Source organism: Tamandua tetradactyla, chromosome 13, assembly GCF_023851605.1.
Source record: "Tamandua tetradactyla isolate mTamTet1 chromosome 13, mTamTet1.pri, whole genome shotgun sequence".
Taxonomy (NCBI): domain Eukaryota; kingdom Metazoa; phylum Chordata; class Mammalia; order Pilosa; family Myrmecophagidae; genus Tamandua; species Tamandua tetradactyla.
The window spans coordinates 79710059-79733166 of NC_135339.1; the positions used below are offsets into that span (position 1 = coordinate 79710059).

The 23108-nt window shown below is 39.9% G+C and overlaps 1 long non-coding RNA gene and 1 pseudogene across 2 annotated transcripts in view; both read left to right on the forward strand.

The window, feature by feature from the left end:
• LOC143654341 (uncharacterized) overlaps nt 1–23108 on the forward strand; it is a 44831-nt gene that overhangs the window by 8933 nt on the left and 12790 nt on the right. Inside the window, exons 3-5 of one of the 2 annotated variants that reach the window (XR_013161769.1) lie at nt 16571–16728; nt 20002–20169; nt 20444–22832. This is a non-coding gene — a long non-coding RNA (uncharacterized LOC143654341). Of the gene's footprint in view, nt 1–16570; nt 16729–20001; nt 20170–20443; nt 22833–23108 lie in introns of those variants that run through there. The other variant, XR_013161770.1, reaches the window with a different exon arrangement.
• LOC143654585 (large ribosomal subunit protein eL39 pseudogene) lies at nt 4354–7842 on the forward strand (annotated as a pseudogene).

The window sequence follows — 23108 nt, forward strand, 5'->3', positions numbered from 1 at the left end:
CTGAGCTCACCTCTGAAATACTCTTCCTCATCATGTTGTGGAATTCCTCACCATATTCCTCACCATGTTCTGGAATTACCTGTTATTTGCTTTGACTCATGTGTCTACTTATAAACTCCTCAAGATCAGGAACCATGGCTTACTCATCTCTGTATCCTCAGTCCCCAAATGCACCTAGTAAAGAGCATACTCATTGGATGGCTGGATGGTTGGATGGATAGATAGATGGATGGATGGATGGATGGATGGAGATCTTTTTTTAAGATATAAATCGTCGCAGACTGCAAGTGTGCATAGGAGGGGAGTAAAACCTTTGAGGAACTCTTGCAAGAATACAGACAAGAGTTGATCAGGGCTGCAACTGAGGCAGTGGCAGTAGGTTGGATTTGAGAGACATTCCAGAGGAAGAATCAATGGGATTTGGTTGGGAGTTAGAGGGCTGGAGAGGAAGGACTCAAAGGCACCTGAAGTTTTGCAGTTGAGTGAATGGGAAGATGCGGCTCTATTAAAAAAGGCAGGACAGAAGGAGCAGGTTATTGGGCTGTCACCTACACATGGGCATTGACCCAGAGAATGGGGAGGACCTTGGCAAGTATGCTGGTTTGAAACTCTTTTGTACCCCAGAGAAGCCAAGCTCTTTAATCCTCAATTGATATTGCTGACTGGGAGCTTTTTATTGTTCTCGTGGAGATGTGACCCACCCAATTGTGGGTGGTAACTTTTTTTTTTTTTTTTGCATTAGATTTTAATCTTTAATATCTAACATTATTGCTTTAGGAAACTTTTTCCCTGAACCAAGAATGGAATGCTAATTACATAAAAATATGTACATATAAAAAGTAGTTCCCATTTTCCTGGGAAAAAACCACCCAACTTCTAGAATGTTCAAGTTTGTTGTTTTAATTATAATTAAAGTCTTGGTCGCCTCACTTATTAGCTCTGTATCTTACATATTTAAATTAATGAAACTTTATTAGACAATTTTACAATTTATAAGTGTCAGGTTCCATTATTCAGGTAAATAGATTCCTCCCAGAGTGAATGTGTCCCTTCTCCCATGTGGGTGGTAACTTTTGATTAGATGGTTTCCATGGAAATGTCTCTTCCCATTCAAGGTGGGGTTACTTACGGGAGTGCTTTAAGAGGAAACCCTTTTAGAAAAAGCTCAGAACCAACAGAGCCCACACAGCCAGAGACCTTTGGAAATGTGGAAGGAAGGCACCCCCAGAGAAGCCTTATGAAATGAGGAGAAAAAGATAGCAGATGTTGCCCTCTGTGCCTTCCCAGCTAAGAGAGGTGTTCAGAACCCAAAGAATCCTAGCAAATGCCAGCCACATCACTTCCCAGCTGACAGCTGTTCCAGATGGCCTCAGTCTTTTTGAGTGAAGGTAACCTCATTTTGGTGCCTTAATTTGGACATTTTCACGACCTTAGAACTGTAAACTTGCAACTTGAGAAATTCTGTTTTTAGAAGCTTGTTCAGTTCCTGTTATATTGCATTCTGGCAGCTTACAAACTAGAACAGCAAGGAAACCCAGAGAGATTCCATGACTTCTCTCAGGCCACACAGCAAGACAGGCATCAGAGACTGATCATAATGTTGTGTCCTAACTCCTGGTGCCTCTTCTCTTCACTGTTCCCCCAGCGTTTCCCACGCTTGCTTCATAAAGATTGGTATTTTCTCATTCTCGGTTGGAATGAAAAACTGTTTTAAATAATAAGTTCAGGAGAGTCTAACAATAGCTCTAAATTCTATCTGTTTTACACTTTAATTATTATACTTGCCAATCTCAAAACATCTTCTCTTTTGTTTGAGGCTCTTACGAATTTCAACTCTCATTATAATTCAGAATCTACACTAAACCTTGGAGTGAAGCTCAGAAGGTTGTTGTGATCTGTCCCTTCCTGGGACTCCTAGAAACAAATCCTTTTTAGATAGACTGGGCCTTAGTATTTACTTTCCTCCAAAATTGTTCTCCAAGCCACTCCTCTTCTCTCTTCTACCCCCTGACCTTATTCTAAGCTGGGCCATTGTCGCATCTTGCCTAAATCCTGCTGCTGCCTATTAATTGTCTTACTCATCTCCAACTTTACTCTTCTTACTTCATTCCCCAGTCTGTGACCAAACTAGATTAAGCTATTCCTAGCATAAAATCTTCCCACAGCTCCCGTAGACTTATTATGGGTGAAGAACTAATTCCTGATCGAGGTCCCCCAGGCCTTTCACAATCTAGCCTTTATTTACTTCTTCCACCCATGACTTCCTACTCTCCCACACTCCCGACTGTGTTCCAGGCTTCTGGAACTTCTTGTGACTCCTCCTTGTGCCTTGCTCTTTCTCTTATCTCTGGGCATTTGTACCTGCTGCTTCTTCCATATGAAATGCTCTCCCTCTTCCCTTTTCAGGCAATCACTCCTCATCCTTCAAGTCTAGACCTTCTCTAGGATACTTTTTGTAGGTCTGGGCTTGGATCCTGGCTGCATTCTGTACAGCCCCTTTCCTGATACTTGTGGTAGAGACTGCTAGTTGCCTCGCAAATATCCATTCATTCTGTCTTCTTTAGTTTTAAAGTAGAAGAATTTGGAACAGCAAATCGTCCAACTTGAAAAAAAATGACATTTCCCAACCAGCTTTGCAGATACAAATGGCCAATCAGCTGAAAGCGGAAGTTGTTGGCTGGGAACTCTACAAGGTTTTGATTTAGCATGTTTCATTTCTTTTTTTGTTCTTTCCTTTTCCTCCTCTCTACCTAAAATACAGATATGATGGCTCAAGCTGCACTGGCCATTTTATAACAACTGTGAATAGATGCACACACTAAAGAGGGCTAAGCAGAAAGGAAGAAGCTGTTTGGGACTCTGATACTGAAGCTGCACACAACCCTGCAATCCTCACCTCTTCTTTTACATTAGAGAAAAATGCCCTTTAATCTCTCAGGGATTGTACTGATCAAGACAGGGAAATTTGTTAGGAGGAAAAGACAAGCCTGGCTTTACTTTGGCCGGGAAGGTTTACTATGGGCATTCCTACTTATATACTTCACTTGAATATCATAGAAACCTGAATACGTTTCTGGGTATTGCTAGCAATATCAATCCGAGTGCAGATGACCCTCTTTTTCACTGACCTTTCATGTATATTTCCAAACAGGTTGATTGGTCAGCTCGGCCCCTGCTGGACATTTGTGCAGAGTAACCTCAGAGCTTCTCCTTCTCTTGTGTCTAGCTAATGAGTTGCAGACTACTCCAGGACTGATTCCTAACCCAATAAGCTGTGGTCAGGAGAGCAGAGGTAGTTGGCTTCCTCTAGAAGCTTGTGAGTACCAACCAGATGTAGCAGGCAAATGTTTGAATTTTTTTTTTTTTTGGTCTGCTTAACATTCTTTTTTGAGGGGAACCTCCCTTTCCCCATTCTGTGTTGTTCTCCTGAGATTTTCAATTCCAGATCCCACTCCCAGGCCTCAAGAATAAGCACAAGACCCATGTGTAGCCTATTATAGTATCCTACCTCTTTGACAACAATGATTGATTTATAGAGGATGAGCATGTGACCCAATCAGGATCCAACCCCAAGGCCAACGTGCAGACTTTAAGAAGTAGAAATTGTCTTCTGGGATGGCTAAACTGGGATAATATCAGTCTGAAGGTGCCCAGTGGAAAATACCAGTCTACAGGGGAAGCCCAGGAGGGTCCAACAATGATGAGAAGCAAGCAGAGAGATGGTTCTTGAGATGGTGAGTCCCTAGTCGAAGTGCTGCAGGATGTTTTCGCTGTTCTTTCTTGGATTTTCTGAACACCCCATTGCCTTTCCCAGCTGTGTAAACCATTACCAATAAGTATTTGCTGAAAGAATGAAAGGATGGAAGGAAGGAAGTCTGCATTTCCCTATTGAATGACTGAGCATAGCTGAGCATTCAAAAGAGTAAAGAAATAAATGGGGCATTTTTATTACTTTTCCATTGTTTAAATTAGGAGAAAAAGAAGAATTGGCAAAACTGGATCTCCTGCTTCCAGATTGCACATGGGGTGGCATCTGGTTCTTGGCAGGTATTCCCTGGAGGTGACGTCAGGTCTCTGGTCAGCCTGGGAGGAACTTCTTGCAGCCCTTTCTCCCACCACCCTGGCCCTCCCATGTGTCCAGGTTCCCACAGGGATGCCCATCATGGTTGAATTCTCCCGAAGTCTCATTTCCCAAAGTTATTCCCACCTCCTGGTGATCTGCCACACCTGCAGCATGGCCCTATAAAGTCGTGATGGGAATTTCTGGGGTCAGATGGCAGCTCCAGGACTCAATGATTATGTGATCCTGAGCCAGTGATCTTCAACCTCAGTTTCCTGTCTGTAAAGGAGGGAATGATAAAATTATCTGTGACACAGGATTACTGTGAGAATTTAATGAAGTAATTATGTAGGAAGTACTTACCATGCATTCTGGCACATATTTAGTATCACAAGTTAGCTATTCTGAGCTATATTTTAGAAAAAAACATCTGATTACCTGATAGAAGTAGTCAGGTCCATCCCTGACATTTGTAGGGCCAGAGCTAGAGTATAAATGGTATAGATGTTTAAAAATTATAAGCCAAGTTGTTTACTAAAATTCATTTTATCCCACTATATTGACAAATAACTTGATGGCTGAATGAAAAAAACCTTTGGAAAACTATAGTTTTTATATGATTGAAAGTTGGCAGAATACCAAAGATAATTTAATTAGTATTGTGCCTGTTTGAGTATTCGATTGCTGGCCTAGCAATTTTTGAGTGAGAAAAACATACTTAACAAATTATTATATAGCCCGTAAACTTTTTTTTGTTGTTTTCATGTTAGAAAGAAATCACTGATATTTAGTTACAATGAAAATATCCCCATAATCCATGAACCGTTGATATTAATGATCCAAAGGATTAAAAATAATATGTAAATTATATTCAGAGTATCAAATTTGAATATATTTCCATCAAAAATGTAGATGAAAGAAAATGTAAAAAATAAAGTTGAATATTTTAGGAGAAAAAAATTTTTAAACATGAAAGATATTAAAACTATTAACATTAAACAACAATCCAGATATTATAATTAATGAACAAAAAGTTTAAATAAAAATTACAGCTTTATCAAATAATTTGATTTAAATTTTTGAAAATGGAATTAGATCTTCATAAATATTTTTATAAAAATAAAATTATGTTCGATTCCTGGACCATGCATCCAAACAAACAAATATAAATGAAAGAAAATAAAATTATTCACAATTATAGCATTCATTGTCTCCCTACTTGCCTATATAAATAATTGGTATCAAACTTCACTCATGTTATGCCTAGACTTACAAATACACATATTTAAGAGTAATATGAATTGTTTAATATTGTAGTATGTTTCTCAGCTGCACATGTGCATTTTGGGGAGATGATGCTATTTCATGAATACCTTATGAATTTCCTTATACAAGGAAAATTTTTTTAAAGATGCTTAGCATTATAAGGAAAGAACACTGTACTATACAAAAATCTGTTGCATTCATACTCTTTGAGAGGAAGGACTTGTCAAGTTAATTAATTTGCCTTTTCTCTTACTAAAGGCTTCTACTACCTAAATCCTCTGTTTCCATCCATGTTTGCTGTAGCAACTATAAACCTTCATGATGTTCAGACCAGTAAACTTTGTTTGGAGGACAAAGGACAAGAAATGTAGAAAAGTCTTCCCTGAAGCCTAAACAGTGTTGGATAAAAGAGAGGGGTTAGTGATATGCCAGAGCAGAGCACCAGATTCCAAGTGACAGAGCCACAAAAATGTCCTTTAATATGTTTTGTGTGTGTGTGTGTGTGTGTGCACGTGCACAAGAGAGAGAAATTGATTCATTGATTGTAGCGTTCTTTAAAGCCTGGGGATCAGGGCAGGAGCCTCTTCTTCTTGCCCACATCTCAAGATATGATCTAAGTTTGTTAGGCCAACTATGACAAATACCACAAAATGGGTTGGCTTAAACAGCAAATATTTCTTGTCTCAAGGTTTTTAAGGCTATAAGTCCCAAATCAAGATTCAGTAAGGCCATGCTTTCTCTATGATCATCCTCCATCACGTGGCAATGTTCTTGGTGTCCTCTGTGGCTTTCTTGACTTCTGCTTCTCCGACTATGTCTGAATTTCCTCTTTATAAGGCTTCTAGTAATATGGATCTAAGGCCCACCCTGATTCAGTTCAGAAGTTCCTATTCACAAATGAGTCCATGCCTTAACTGATAATACATCATCAGTGGGTCCTATTTACAAATAGGTCCACACTCAAAGGAGTGCAGATTGAAAATTTGTCTTAGTTGGGTTTCATGATTCAGTCTATCCCAGGCAGTGTGGAAAGGAATTCATTGGATGATTGATAGGACATGTGGGGTATTTGCTTTGTAAACAAAGATTTCTGCTTATCCCTGAAGCATCCCTGGGATGAATAGGGCCTTAGAAAGCAATTTTGAGAGTAGGTATACAAGACCTCTTGCCTGCACTGTCCCTTATACCCACCAGGCATGGGAAGAATGGGGATCAGCAGCAACACAACTCATTCTGACTCCTCATTCTATGCACTTTTGCTAAGCAGTAGTACAGCTACATTTATTAAGAAAATACTTAGCCTCCTTCTCCTTATCGTCCATCATTGTGTGCACATTTGTTAGCTTCACCGTGTCTTCTCATAAGACTTTTAGAATCAAGTCATTCCTGGCCAAGAAGCAAAAGCAGAATTGTTCCATTCCTCAATGGATTCGCATGAAAACTGGCAATAAAACCAGGTACAACTCCAAGAGGAGACACTGGAGAAGAACCAAGCTGGGTCTGTAAGGAATCATATGGGATGACACATATGTACCAAGTGCACTAGCACCTTCAAGTTGAAAAAGTCACCCTTTCTGAGCAGGTGAACTTAATTTTATTGGGGGAAAACCTGGGTTTTCCTTGTTTTTATAATTAATAAGTAGGTTCAGTAATATGTGAGACGTTTGGTTTGAAAAAATATATATTTAGCAAGCTCAAATGTTTTAATTCTTAATTTCCTGATGGCAAAGTTTTAGGAAGGTCCTTTGACAAGTAATTAAATAAAAAATGCATTAAAAAAGAAGCAGCATTACTGGGTAACAATAAGATTCTGATTTGCAGAAAATACCAATACTTTAAAAATGTCCAGCCAAATATTACCAAGAACTACTGCTCATAAATGCCCAGTTAAGGTCTGTGATGATTAGGTTCTGATGTCAACTTGGCCAGGTAATGTGCCCAGTTGTCTGGTCAGGCAGCACTGGCCTGACCATTGCTGCAAGGATATTTAGTGGCTGATTGATAAACCAGAAGGCTGGTATATTAAATCATCAGTCAATTGGTTATAGCTATGGCTGATTACATCTGCAATCAACTGAGGCGTGTCTTTCACAAATGGGATAATCCAATCAGTTGAGGGCTGGCTATTACGGGAGAAGAGAGACTTTTTTTTACAGCTTCTTCAGCCAGTGAGCCTCTCCTGTGGCGTTTGTTGAGACCCTTCATTGGAGCTGCCAGCTTCATGGCCTGCCTTATGGATTTTGGACTCTTCCATTCCCATGGTTGCATGAGACACCCTTATAAACCTCATATATACATATGTCTCCTGTTGGTTCTGTTTTTCTATAGAACCTTGACTAATACAAGGTCTTTTAAAAAATATCATTTGTGGGACACCCACTGTATAGCCCATTGTAGGCTTAGCCCTCACATAAAATTTAGAGAAGCACAGAAACCTCATTTTATACAGAAGAAATTGGAGTCTTAGAGAGGCTAAGATGTTCGCATATGATTGCACAGCTACTAAATGGCAGAGACAGTTTTCCAAGCTAGGTCCATTGGTGTCCAGATTCTGACCCTAAACCAACCGCCATGGCAGACTAGCTCTCTCCTCTTCCCACCCCCCCATCCAGAGGCACCGCATTACAACATTAACAAAGACAAATTCAGTAGGATCCTTGCCTGAACATCTTTCTTCTGCTTGTTCCTCAGGCTCTCCAAAGAGACAAGTCTTTTTAACACTGTATATAAATAGTTATGAAACCCCTGTTAAAGTGTTAGTCTGTGTGGTGGTGTAAAGCAACATTGGCTGGTCTTCCTTTCCTGTAAGGTAAAAACCTCACAGCTGAGCTTTGGAATACCTCTTCCTAATTACAGAATGTTGAATTGCTTCAGATCACTTTTGAAGACCAATGAGTTTACAAGGTTATTGCAAATTGAAAAAGTGCCAACAAATTCTTGGGTTCTAACAGGGGGAAACATGTTATTGTGCTATAAAGATATTGACAGCATCTTCATGTTTTATCAATAGCTTTATGATTAATGATATTTTTACAGTTTCATTGAGATGTATTCCACATACCATAAAATTAACCCATTTAAAGTGTATAATTCAATGGTTTTTAGTAAATTCAGAAAGTTGTTCATCTATCACCGCTATCTAATTTTAGAACATTTTCAACAAACCAAAAAGAAACTCTGTACCCAATAGCAGTCATTCCCCCATTTCCTCCCAACTCAGCCCCAGGCAACCACTAATCTACTTTCTTTGCCTCTGTAGATTTGCTTAAACTGGATATTACGCATAGAAAGAATTACATTCTATATGCTCTTTTATGACTGGCTACTTTCACTTGGTATAATGTTTTCCAGGTTCATCCATGTTACAGCATGTCTCAGTACTTCCATTCTTTTTATGGCTGAATAATATTTCATTATGAGGATATATCACATTGTATTTATCTAGTCATCAGTTATTGGGCATTTAGGTTTTTCCCAGTTATTGTCTATGATGAATAATGCTGCTATGAGCATGTGTGGAAAAGTTCTTGTGCAGAAATATGTTTTTATTTCTCTTGGATGTGTCCCTAGGAGTAGAATTTCTGGGTCATGTGATAATGTAACTGAGAAATTAGTTTAAGGGATGATTGTGACTACTGAATCATATTCTTTTTTTGCTTTCCAGGATATTGGAGTAGACAGAGGGGAATACCTGAAATCCCTAAAACATAATTCAGTTGCCCTGATATCTGAAATGATTGTCAAAGCCCTTATTTTGCGCCTTTGTGACTCTAAGAGCTGTTACACCCTTTATCTGGTCATTTTCTTTAAGGCAAAGGCTCTAATACTAATGAAAATTTGGAGTCAGCCACTGGCTTCAGCCCCCAACATTTGTAAATCATATCAGCTAAATGCTGCTATTTATAGATAACTTGTCTCCCTTTCTTTTGGCTTACACCTTTAGTACTGAAGTAATAGCTTTTCCTCCCCTCCTTTCAACTTATGTTTTCCTATTGAAATGATAACGCTAACACTGTCTCTTTTTCTTTGACCTTGCTATTCGAAATGACCTCATCTCCCCTTGCTGAAATCCTAAAAAAATCTTGAACCCCCTAAACTCAGGGAGACAGATTTGGGGCCGCTAAGCCATCTGCTCTCCTATTACAGGTCTAATAATAAATTCTCTCTCTTTGAAACCTGGTTGCCTCAGAAATTGGTTATTGAGTGCATCCAGCAAAAGAATCCACGGGCTTTGTCTGGTAACATTTCTATATTTAAATGTTTGAGGAACTGCCAGACTGTTTTCCAAAACAATTGCACTATTTTACATTCCTACCAGCAGTGTATCTCCACATCTTCACCATACTTGTATGGCAGCATATTATTAATTTTCTATGTTTTTACTACAGTACTCCTGCCATCTGCTATATTTTACTGTTTCCAGGGATTATACCTTCAGTCTTCTGCCAGCATAAGAGAGGGGCAGTCACCAGCAATATGGAGTAGGAGAAGAGAATTTAACTATTTCTCAGTTTTCAACCAGTTCTACTAATTTTTGTCCCTCGTCTTCTCCATCATTTCTAAAGATACTTGGGGCCACCAATTCCTGAGTCTTTAGAGTTTCCATCATATTCCACTTTAGCTCTAGACTTTCCCCACTTTTAGGGGATTTGGCTTTCTCAGGTCTGTTAATGAATTAACACTTGTCTGTTTGTCAGTATCCAGGTTTTCAATGTTGTCTCCTGGCCTGTTCATCCTGTCCTTGTAGATTTATATCTTTTCAAAATATCCCCTTAGTATAGAATTTGAGAGTGATGAACTTGGAAATTTAACAAAAGAAATTTCTGAACTAAATGTGGAAAATGCAGTCTAGCTGCTCCTTGAAGCTTATAGTAAAATGTGAGAGAAAAGAGAGAAGTTGAGAACTGAACTCTGTAGTATAAAAAAACCAGGAATTGATGGTTGGGAAAATTCTGGGCTTCCAGGAAGGGAGATCCCAGAGAATGGTGCCCTATGTGAGAATTTAGCCAAACCTGGAACCACTCAGCCATTTCAGAAAAAGCCAGGATAGAGATGGAGTTATCCAGGAAGGATTGTGGAAAGTCCTTTTGTTTGATGGGCATGATCTCAGCCTATGGCACAGGAAACCAACAAGAGTTTTGTGGGATCTGAATAAATGGAACCACTGTCAGTCTGGACTAAGAGGGGTAGAAAAGGGACACGTTGGAGGAAAAACTTCTTCAGAGGCAGAACTATGGAAGCTAAGGTCTGAAGCCAAGAAACCTCATGCCAGGAGAGCGGGCCCAACCAAATATGTGGAGAGGGTGAGTTTGCCCCAAAGGCAAAAGGTGGGTCTTCTACCTCATGCAGTGGAAGAGTTGTGCAACCTCAGGCCTTGGAGAGGGTAGAGCACATTCCTTGGGAACTGGGGAGACCCTGGCTGCCACCACATTGTTGTGGAGGGGTTGAGCATGTGCCCCGGAGATGGCAGAGAGCCTGCGTGCAGCCCTGATGCTTGGAGAGGGTGGAGCCAAGAAAAAGGTGGTCTTCCCAGTGTCCCCCCAAGTATTCTTTCCAATATCTCCTTATGAAAATGAGAATATGTATCCTATGACTGTCTCCCCTTTGTGTATTGGCAGCAGATAATTTGTTCTGAGTTTTACAGGTCCAGAGCCAGAGAGAATTTTGCCTTAGGATAAACCATGCCAGTAGTTGACTTTGATGAGATTTTGTACTGTTTCTGACTTTGTATTGTGTTTGTATTATTACTGAAATGGTTTAAGGTTTTCTGATATTGTTATGGAATAAATGTATTTTGCATTTGGAAAGAACATGTCTTTTGGGGGTCCATTGGTGGAATATGTCAGTTTGGATCTGTTGTGTACCCTAGAAAAGCCAAGTTCTCTAATCCTCATTCAGTATTGCTGGGTGGGAGCTTTTTTATTGTTTCCATGGAGATTTGACCCACCCAATTGTGAGTGGTAACTTTTGATTAGATGGTCTCCATGGAGATGTATCTCTTACTGGAGCCCTTTAAAAGGAAACCATTTTGGAAAAAGCTTGAGAGCCATCAGAACCAACAGAGTCCAACAGCTAGAGACCTTTGGAGATGAAGAAGGAAAAGCCCCTCCCCGCCCCCAGGAAGCATCATGAAATGAGAAGCTGGGAGAGAAAGCTAGCAGTCGTGGCTATGTGCCCTCTCAGCTGAGAGAGAAACCCTGAACTTTATCAGCCTTTCTTGAATGAAGGTAGCCTATTGTTGGTGTCTTAATTTGGACATTTTTATAGCCTTGTCTTAATTTGAACATTTTCATGGCCTTAGAACAGTAAACTTGCAACTTAATAAATTCCCCTTTTTAAAAGCAATTCTGTTTCTAGTATATTACATTCAGCAGCTTACAACCTAGAATACTCATCACTCCTAAACATTAGAAAACCCCTGAATATGAAAACTTCACTTCTCTGGGCCTTTGTATAAGCAGTTCTCCCATCCTCGAGTACCCTTGCTGCCTGACTGCCGTGGCAGATTCCCTCTTTATTCTTCTTCTTATTATTATTATTTTTATTAATTAACGGAAAAAAAAGAAATTAACACAACATTTAGAAATCATACCATTCTACATATGCACTCAGTAATTCTTAACATCATCACATAGATGCATGATCATCGTTTCTTAGTACATTTGCATCAGTTTAGAGGAACTAGCAATACAACAGAAAAAGATATAAAATGTTAATATAGAGAAAAGAAATAAAAGTAGTAATAATAGTAAAAAAAAAAACAAACCTATAGCTCAGATGCAGCTTCATTCAGTGTTTTAACATGATTACTTTACAATTAGGTATTATTGTGCTGTCCATTTTTGAGTTTTTATATCTAGTCCTGTTGCACAGTCTGTATCCCTTCAGCTCCAATTACCCATTATCTTACCCTGTTTCTAACTCCTGCTGGACTCTGTTACCAATGACATATTCCAAGTTTATTCTCAAATGTCCGTTCACATCAGTGGGACCATACAGTATTTGTCCTTTAGTTTTTGGCTGGACTCACTCAACATAATATTCTCTAGGTCCATCCATGTTATTACATGGTTCATAAGTTTATCTTGTCTTAAAGCTGCATAATATTCCATCGTATGTATATACCACAGTTTGTTTAGCCATTCTTCTGTTGATGGACATTTTGGCTGTTTCCATCTCTTTGCAATTGTAAATAACGCTGCTATAAACATTGGTGTGCAAATGTCCGTTTGTGTCTTTGCCCTTAAGTCCTTTGAGTAGATACCTAGCAATGGTATTGCTGGGTCGTATGGCAATTCTATATTCAGCTTTTTGAGGAACCGCCAAACTGCCTTCCACAGTGGTTGCACCATTTGACATTCCCACCAACAGTGGATAAGTGTGCCTCTTTCTCCGCATCCTCTCCAGCACTTGTCATTTTCTGTTTTGTTGATAATGGCCATTCTGGTGGGTGTGAGATGATATCTCATTGTGGTTTTGATTTGCATTTCTCTAATGGCCAGGGACATTGAGCATCTCTTCATGTGCCTCTTGGCCATTTGTATTTCCTCTTCTGAGAGGTGTCTGTTCAAGTCTTTTTCCCATTTTGTAATTGGGTCGGCTGTCTTTTTGTTGTTGAGATGAACAATCTCTTTATAAATTCTGGATACTAGACCTTTATCTGATATGTCATTTCCAAATATTATCTCCCATTGTGTAGGCTGTCTTTCTACTTTCTTGATGAAGTTCTTTGATGCACGAAAGTGTTTAATTTTGAGGAGCTCCCATTTATTTATTTCCTTCTTCAGTGCTCTTGCTTTAGGTTTAAGGTCCATAAAACCGCCTCCAATTGTAAGATTCGTAAGATATCTCCCTACATTTTCCTCTAACTGTTTTATGGTCTTAGACCTAATGTTTAGATCTTTGATCCATTTTGAGTTAACTTTTGTATAAGGTGTGAGATACGGGTCTTCTTTCATTCTTTTGCATATGGATATCCAGTTCTCTAGGCACCATTTATTGAAGAGACGGTTCTGTCCCAGGTGAGTTGGCTTGACTGCCTTATCAAAGATCAAATGTCCATAGATGAGAGGGTCTATATCTGAGTACTCTATTCGATTCCATTGGTCGATATATCTATCTTTATGCCAATACCATACTGTTTTGACCACTGTGGCTTCATAATATGCCTTAAAGTCAGGCAGCGCGAGACCTCCAGCTTCGTTTTTTTTCCTCAAGATGTTTTTAGCAATTCGGGGCAACCTGCCCTTCCAGATAAATTTGCTTATTGGTTTTTCTATTTCTGAAAAACAAGTTGTTGGGATTTTGATTGGTATTGCATTGAATCTGTAGATCAGTTTAGGTAGGATTGACATCTTAACTATATTTAGTCTTCCAATCCATGAACACGGTATGCCCTTCCATCTATTTAGGTCTTCTGTGATTTCTTTTAGCAGTTTTTTGTAGTTTTCTTTATATAGGTTTTTTGTCTCTTTAGTTAAATTTATTCCTAGGTATTTTATTCTTTTAGTTGCGATTATAAATGGGATTCGTTTCTTGATTTCCCCCTCAGCTTGTTCATTACTAGTGTATAGAAATGCTACAGATTTTTGAATGTTGATCTTGTAACCTGCTACTTTGCTGTACTCATTTATTAGCTCTAGTAGTTTTGTTGTGGATTTTTCCAGGTTTTCCACGTATAGTATCATATTGTCTGCAAACAGTGATAGTTTTACTTCTTCCTTTCCAATTTTGATGCCTTGTATTTCTTTTTCTTGTCTAATTGCTTTGGCTAGGACCTCCAACACAATGTTGAATAATAGTGGTGATAGTGGGCATCCTTGTCTTGTTCCTGATCTTAGGGGGAAAGTTTTCAATTTTTCCCCATTGAGGATGATATTAGCTGTGGGTTTTTCATATATTCCCTCTATCATTTTAAGGAAGTTCCCTTGTATTCCTATCTTTTGAAGTGTTTTCAACAGGAAAGGATGTTGAATCTTGTCAAATGCCTTCTCTGCATCAATTGAGATGATCATGTGATTTTTCTGCTTTGATTTGTTGATATGGTGTATTACATTGATTGATTTTCTTATGTTGAACCATCCTTGCATACCTGGGATGAATCCTACTTGGTCATGATGTATAATTCTTTTAATGTGTTGTTGAATATGATTTGCTAGAATTTTATTGAGGATTTTTGCATCTATATTCATTAGAGAGATTGGTCTGTAGTTTTCTTTTTTTGTAATATCTTTGCCTGGTTTTGGTATGAGGGTGATGTTGGCTTCATAGAATGAATTAGGTAGTTTTCCCTCCACTTCATCCCTCTTTATTCTTGAAGACCCTCTGTCCCCTCCCCAGGCGACTTGACCGTCTCTTCTTTGGGGCTTCAGTATTCTCAGTACTTCTGTCCTTGTCCCTGTTACCCCACAGTGTCCTTTAACTTTTTAATTAGCGTATCACTCAACTAGATTATGCTCCTTTGAGGACAGGAATGATACTGTTTTTTTAACAAACATTCTTAACATACAAACATTAAACATTTCATACACGGTGTATAGTCAGTAGCTCACAATATCATTACATAGATGTGTACTCATCACCATGATCATTTTTTTGAACATTTGCATCACTCCAGAACAAGAAATAAATAAGAAAACAGAAAAAAACTCATGCTTACTATACCTCTTACCCCTCCCTCTCATTGACCACTAGTATTTCCATCTACTTAATTTATTTTAACCTTTGTCCCCCCTATTATTTGTTTATTTTTTATCCATAGATTTTACTCATCTGTCCAATACCCTAGATAAAAGGAACATCAGACACAAGGTTTTCACAATCGTACAGTCACATTGTAAAAGCTATATCATTACATAATTATCTTCAGGAAACAAGGCTACTGGAACACAGATCTACAATTTCAGGTACTTTCCTCTAGCCACTCCAATACACAATGAACTAAAAAGGAATATGTATACAATGCGTAAGAATGATCTCTAGGAAAACCTTGCAACTCTGTTTGAAATTTCTCAGCCACTGAAACTTTATCTTGTCTCATTTCTCTCTTCCCCCTTTTGGTCAAGAAGATTTTTTCAATCCCTTGATTGCTGTGTCCCGGCTCATCCTGGGATTTCTGTTCCATGAGGAACAATATCTTCATTGTCTTTTTTATTTCAGGACCAGGAATTCAGTTATGGGTCTTGAATGAATGATTTAGATACATTTGATATGCATGAATTCCTGCAGGCAGGGGGAAAAATACACTCACATTTTACAAACACTAACCCCATCTGTGAACACAATTTTCTTATCCAAACTGAAGAACAACTTTGACAATTATTAGGTTCATGGGCAGGTATTAGTTTATTAGAGCCATATCAGGGTTTATACATATTTAACGACCTGAAATTTCTTGAATGCTTGTTTACATTGATCAAATAATCCCATGATTGTCAAAACTTCTCTTTTCTAGGAGCTGTATAGAAATTGACAGGCTGTCATTCAACCTCCAGGAAATTCTGTTCTCAGTTGCACAAAGTCACTTTCCACAAACCACACTTGTGCTGATGGCATCCTTGGATAACCTTTGGATCAATAGGAGGAAGATGCTCATGTGTTTCAGATGTTTTTATCCTCACTGTCTCACTTCCTGGTACAGATCAGAATATCTTTGGTCCAAAGACAGTGCAAAAGCTGGCATAAGACTATCGATCCTGCCTATTTTAGACCACGTGCCTTTTTATAGTCATTCCCATCAGAGTGAGAGTAATTAAGTGTGTCCCTACTGATGAGTGTGTGGTCCTTTCCCCAGAATTGCTTGCTGATGAAAGCTTTCTTCTTCCATGTTCTCTAATTACCTCAAGGGTCTATAGAGGAAAGGAATGGATCACTGTCTTAAACAGAAGGAGTCATTTGACCAAGGACAATTTCCCACCACAAAATTTAAAACCCTATACATTTATTCTAATGAACTAAACTGACACATATTTCCAATGTAACATGTCAGTTAGTAATTTCTACTTTGGAACTATCTCGCGTACTTTACTTTGCAAAGGCTCTTTCAAAGGGCTTTATCTTTGTTTAACCACAAAGCTACTACAAATGACCTCACACATCCCTCCCCCGCCCCCCTTGTTTCAGAGGTCATACATAATGCTTGCAGGAATTGCATTTCATTTGTGAAATCAAGAATTTCCTTTGCCTCTACTTTAGTCATAAACTTTTTTATTAAAGCACTCCTAACGGCTTATTCTACTTTCACAGTAGAGCCAGGATCAAAACAGAAAAATTTTAGAAGACGCTTTAGAGCTTCTGTCTAATAAAGCAGCAAAACTGAACAACAAAGCCCCACTTGGGGAAATCCTAGTTGAAGTGGGTGACAGGAAGAACCTGAGCCGCACAAGCCTCGGTTTCACAATCAGGTAAGCATGCCCCTCCTTCTCCTCTCGTGGGGGTAGAGAAAAAAGGCCAGCAGCCTTATTCAGATAGAGATTCTTTCCCTGGAAACCTAAAGAGACTCCCTGCTCTCAAAGGTGTTTTTTAGTGAAAGAATTTTGAGAAACAGGGCGTGAGTCCCTGATAAGCAAAGTCAGTCTGATTTCCTTACTGCAGTCCCGAGAGCTCATGTACATTATGATTCTCTAAGTGAACATAGTGTGCAGCTTTCTCTAAAGGTGTGGGACCATGGAATACTTTCTTCACCGACCATCTCATCCCAAGGTTTGTGTCCCGTGGAGTGTTCATGGAGCACAATTTGGGGAATACGGCCTCACAACTTTTAAAAGAGTCTAACCCTGGGTTCAAGTGTTAATTCACACTCTTCTGTCTGTATCTGTGCTCTTCTCAAAGCACACTAGGTTCTCAAGAAGGAACAATGTTTGTACTGCTTGGGGCCTGTCATTAATTCAAGGATGTGTTCCCATGCTGTTTGGCCAGAGCTAGGCCATGTCCTCTGTGCTGGTTTGAATCTGTTGTGTACCCCAGAAAAGCCAAATTCTTTAATCCTCATTCAATATTGATGGGTGGGAGCTTTTTTATTGTTTCCATGGAGATGTGACCCACCCAATTGTGGATGGTAATTTTTCATTAGATGGTTACCATGGAGATGTGTCTCTACCCATTCAAGATGGGGTTGCTTACTGGAGCCCTTTAAGAGGGAACCATTTTGGAAAAAGCTATACAGCCACAAGAGCCACCAGAACCGACAGAGCCAACAGAATGGATACAGCTCTGGGGAAGCTGTTGAAGAGAAAGCTAGCAAATCTCTTCATGTGCCTTTCAGCTGAGAGAAAAATCCTAAACGCCATCAGCCTTCTTGAACCAAGGTATCTTTCCCTGGATGCCTTAGGTTGGACATTTTTATGTCCTTGCTTTAATTTGGACATTTTCATGGTCTTAGAATTGTAAGTTAGCAACTTAATAAATTCTCCTTTTTAAAATCCATTCCATTTCTGGTATATAGCATTTGGCAGCCAGCAAACTAGAACACCCTCCAATACAGCTTTATCAGTAATGAAGGTAATATTCTTATTTTCATCTCTCTGAACCCTGTGTTTCAATTTGTTCAAAACTCAGGCAGTTCGATTTTTATCAGGCCTCCTACAACTCCAACAAAACCCATTAACTTTGTGTTTCTCATGACACATTTTGAAAGCAACTGCTGTAAGCAATTGGAGGGAGCATCACAGTATTGAGAATAAATGAATGACAAGATCAATCAAGAGCTAATAGAAGGCAGGGAGAACTGGTTGGGTCCAGGAAAGAGTTGCTGAGGACCTAACCCAGGGCAGTAGGGATAGGGCAGAGAGGAAGTCCCAGACTGGGAAGAAAGGAAGGTGCAAGGAGGTGACAGATAGCCCTGGGCAGAGTTGCTGAAGAAGACATTTTGACAGCTAACTTGGGTGACTGTGTGGGTGCCTGGATAGGAATAAAGGGGAAAGATCATTTGTGACTTTGATCTAAACTATGTGTCCTCAACTCTTAAGGGTAGAGGAGAGGAGAAAGGATATCATCTTCTATAAGGAGGAAGAGGGAAATTATGAGACTAGGCACCATTTTTTAAAGGAAATCTCCCATTGAGGCTAAGGGTAGAAAATTACTAAGGCAAGACCCATGGCTAGAGAAGCATTTTCTTTAGGGCTTCCTCTTAGAGATTGCTTCATTCAGTTTCCATCCAGGCCCACAACCTGGGAGATGACAACAGTAGGTTTTAAAAGGAAGGAGAGTCTTCCAGCACAAGTAATTTTCACCTTAAATTTATACATCGCCATTCTGGCATCGACCTCAATGCCACATGCCTTTAAGTTATTTTGAACAGATTGGTCCAGGCTGATCCTTCAGGGCACTGATAAGTGGGACGTTCTAGGTCTTCCTGGTGAGAAGGGCAAATCCCATTGACTTCAGCAGGTTGTGCCCACGGAAGCCCTGGCCAGTGGGATCAGCCTTCCACTAATTTCTACTGCTTCTCTTAGTTGGGCTGTAAAGATCAAGTGAAAACGCAGTGGTTGGTAGTCCACATTAGTCCCCCTCTTCCTTTTTCTATCCACAGCCCTCAAATGACCAGATCTCCAAGAAGATACATCTTAGTGGTAAAAAGCACTTGGTCCCACACCAATTTGGACGTAATTCCTTGGGATAATAATTCTACCCTCATAAGATGGTTGTGAAGAATCAATATGATAAAGCACATCAAATGCCAAGTATGGCACCTGGCATATAGCAAGTGCTCAGTACATCACAGTGGCCATTTAATTATAATTTTTTCATCGATACAAATCTTAAAGAGGCTAGAGAATACAGTAACTTCAAATGCAACAGATCCAGGCTTATCTTTGCCCTAGAATATTAAAAAACAAAACACCATGAAACATTTTTCCCATAAAAAACGTTGATTGCCTAATTCCTTTATCCATCCTTCAGAATCTATTAAGTTTGCATTGTAGGTTTTGCATCAGCTGGCCACTCACACTTTGCAAGGGTAATCAGGAATATTTGGTAAGCATGTCTTGGCTCACTGGATTCCAAGAAAAAGAAACTCACTCTAATTTTAGCACCAAAACAGTGCAGGGAGGGTGTTTTCCAGAAAAACGCGAGGTGATGTCAAGCATTCCAAGGACAGGGAAGTTTGGGCTGGCCTCATAGGGGTGTTCCATCCCAGCTCCTGAAGAGCATGGTTTAGCACAGCCCCAAGATGAAAGAGCATACACATGCCAGACATGGAGTTAGGCATGAATTTTATTGGTACTTACAAAGAGGAGTCCTGATGGCAGCCATTTGGGAAATGTAAGGCAGTGCTATGCAAAGGTGGGGGTGCAGGGGAGCAGCTTATAAGCATTTAGGCAAGGACATTCCACAGGGTATGAGAACAGAGTTTCAGCAGGGTCTTATGACATGGGGTTGGAGAATTTGTTAGCATATCAAGGTAGAGGAGTTTCAATGCTCTACAAGATAAGGGGTTTACATACCATCTGTACATTCTTTTCCTCCCTGAGGAGGCCTATTGACCTTCAGCTTCTGTCTGGGTCACTTAAGTGGCTATGTGCAGCAACTTATTCTTAATATGGAGGGCAAGCCCAGAGCCTGGGTCTCCACAAAGGACAAGGACCAACCCTTTGAAAGCTGGGAATGGGGTGGATCTCTCATTTCATGGCCACCCAACTTCTCTTCTCTTCTCAACCTTCCCTCTCTATCTGCAGGCTACTTCTCTCCGGTTCTTCACACATACGGCCAAAAAGGGCACCTTCATTGTGACCTATTGTCGCATTCCATTTCAAGATCTACAAATGACTCTGTGACCTGATTCCAAATTTTGGAATAAGAGAATCACTCAGCCTTGGCCCAATCATCTCTTGCCACTTTTGGGGGTGAGTAACTTATTATATACCAGGGCCTTTGTCTGGAGGGCAGGAGGACTGCTGGCACATAGCCTTCACAATTTCTGTGGAATGCCGAAGATAGTTTTAAAGGGCAGACAACCAGCCAGCCAAGCCCCATCTATCTGCCAACATGACATGTTGGAGAGCCTCTAAGCTTTTCAATCTTCCTTCCTGCATTAGACAATGTCTTTAGCCTAGCTTTTCAATCTTCCTTCCTGCATTAGACAATGTCTTTAGCCTTCTAACCTTCTGCTTCCTCTAGCCCTGTTACTGGTATAACCACATCATGTTACTCAGAAGAAACAAAGCAAAAGAAAAGCCATCCACTTAGATCATCTTCCTGTTTTACACATGAAGTCAATCTACTGGAACCAAAACATTGATTTTGATCTATTATAGCCTTCTCCTTGGAACAACAAATGTGTGCTACTATTAGTAAAATATTTGGCTTGTTTTGGTCTCAGACCCTACTTGAAAATATTCCAGCTTATTATTTTTTTCATGTGGACTTCTCAGGGCACCATTGTGCTGGTTTGAAAGGCTGTATGTCCCCTAGAAAAACCATGTTTTAATCTAAATCCCATTTCGTAAAGGCAGAATAATCCCTATTCAACACTATGTAATTAGATCATCTCCCTGGAGATGTAACCCAATCAAGAGTGGTTGTTAAACTGGATTAGGGGATGACACGTCTCCACCCATTTGAGTGGGTCTTGATTAGTTTCTGAAGTTCTATAAAAGAGGAAACATTTTGGAGAATGAGAGCAATTCAGAGAGAGCAAAGCAGAACGACATAACTGTGAGAAGCAGAGTCCACCAGCCAGCAACCATTAGAGATGAAGAGGGAAAATGCCTCCCTAGGAGCTTCATGAAACAGGAAGCCAGGAGTAGAAGCTAGCAGATGACACTGTGTTTACTATGTGCCCTCCCAGATGAGAGAGAAACCCTGATCGTATTCACCGTGTGCCTTTCCAGATGAGAGAGAAACTCTGACTGTGTTTGCCATGTGCCCTTCTACTTGAGAGAGGAACCCTGAACCATAGGCCTTCTTGAACCAAGGTATCTTTCCCTGGATGCCTTGATGGGACATTTCTATAGACTTGCTTTAATTGGGACATTTTTTTGGCCTTAGAACTGTAGACTAGTGACTTATTAAATTCCCCTTTTTAAAAGCCATTCCTTCTCTGGTACATTGAGCTCCGGCAGCTAGCAAACTAGAACAACCATCAAAGTGGTACCTGAGATATTTGGAGGTTGAAGGACTTGCTTTTGACTATGATGTTTTTGATCAACAAAGCAGAGCCTCAAACCAAACAGATGCCCAAGGCAGATTCGGGATATGGCAAAACAGGAAAAACAGGTTCAAGAGAGTCTCATTCCCTGATACTCATTTTTTTTCACTACATACTAAATACTGGGCATTGACCTAGAGCTAGAATTACAGAGATGAATGAGGTGAACATAGTGCTTCCCCCATGGAGTTTAGGGAGTGGTACAAGCAGGCAGAGATAAAAGAAAATTACCCAAATGAATGCATAATTATAAACTATAACAAGGACCATGGGGGAAGGATGCAAGGCAAAATAACTCAGGTTTCTAGCCAGAGGGTTCAGGGAAGTCTTCCTTGAGGAAGGCATGGTTCCCTGAGACTTGAATCAAGAGTAGGTGTTTAACTGGGCAAAGTAGATAGGGAGATGTGGCAGATAAAGGGAACATTGCTTGCAGATATTCATTATTCTGTCCAACTAGAAACCCTTAAAATGTAAATTAGAGACATATATACATGCAGACACACAAAATTGTGAAGAAATGAGACGCCAACAAAGTTAATCTCTGCTTTTTTGCCCTCAGCTGTAAATTAGGCTGCATGAGGTTCTCCACCAGGTCTCTGACCCCATGTAGATCACCCAAGAGCATTTTAGGAGGCTTCAGGAATCCTTGGCCCTGATCCCAGGACATTCTGGATCAACATTATCTATAACTCTCCCATCTGAAAGAGATACAGAAAACAGTCAATTTTGTCAGAAAGAAAATTAATTCTGAAAAAAGGAGCTATTTTGTTTTCTTTTATCTTTTCTCTAAGAGGAGAAGAGTAAATAGGTCTGCCCATCTGAAGTCTGCTCATCCAAGATTTGTCCATCTGGGGTCTGCCCATTGGAGTCTGTCCATCCATTTGAGGCTTGCCTATAGAGGTCTGTCCATCAGAGGCCTGCCCATTGAGGTCTGTCCATCTGCGTCCATCTGCCTGAGGTTTGTCCTTGTGAGGTCTGCTAGCCCTCAGGCCACCTGGAGGAGGCCACCTGGAGAAGAAAGTTTACCACTCCAGGAGTAGAGTTCAGTGTGGGGGAAAGTAGAGGACCCAAGTAGGGGGCACCTAGTTTCTTCCCCAAACACCTTTTTGGCCATTCCTGGTGGACACCACCCTTTCTGAGTGTCCCAGGAGCTCAGGGGTGTTTCTCTCTATCATAACCTGTGTGGTAAAGCTTTGCCTACCTGTCTGTCTACCCCACTGGTCTCTGGGCTCTTTGAAGGACTGTATCTTTTGCAGTACCTTTTTTTTCTATGCCTTGCACAGTACCTGGCATCTACATGATAAACATTCAGTGAATATTTATTAAAGGAACAAATACTTGAACTTTATAAATTTACGTTCGCTTCATTCTCCAAACCTTTTTTAGGCTGAGCCATGTTGCTTAGAGATAATTTAATTGGATTAAATTTAGTATATTGCTCACACCGTCTTGTATATAGCACATGCTCAGATGAGTGGCTATAAATGTCTCTGTGTTAATGTCCAAGTAATACCTTTATGTATCACAATTCATTTCTTAGTGGCATTGATTTTGTAATACAGCAGCACTTGGAGTAGCAGTCACAAATCCCTAAGCTGGTTATTTCAGAGAGGCAAGAAACATCCAATTACCTTT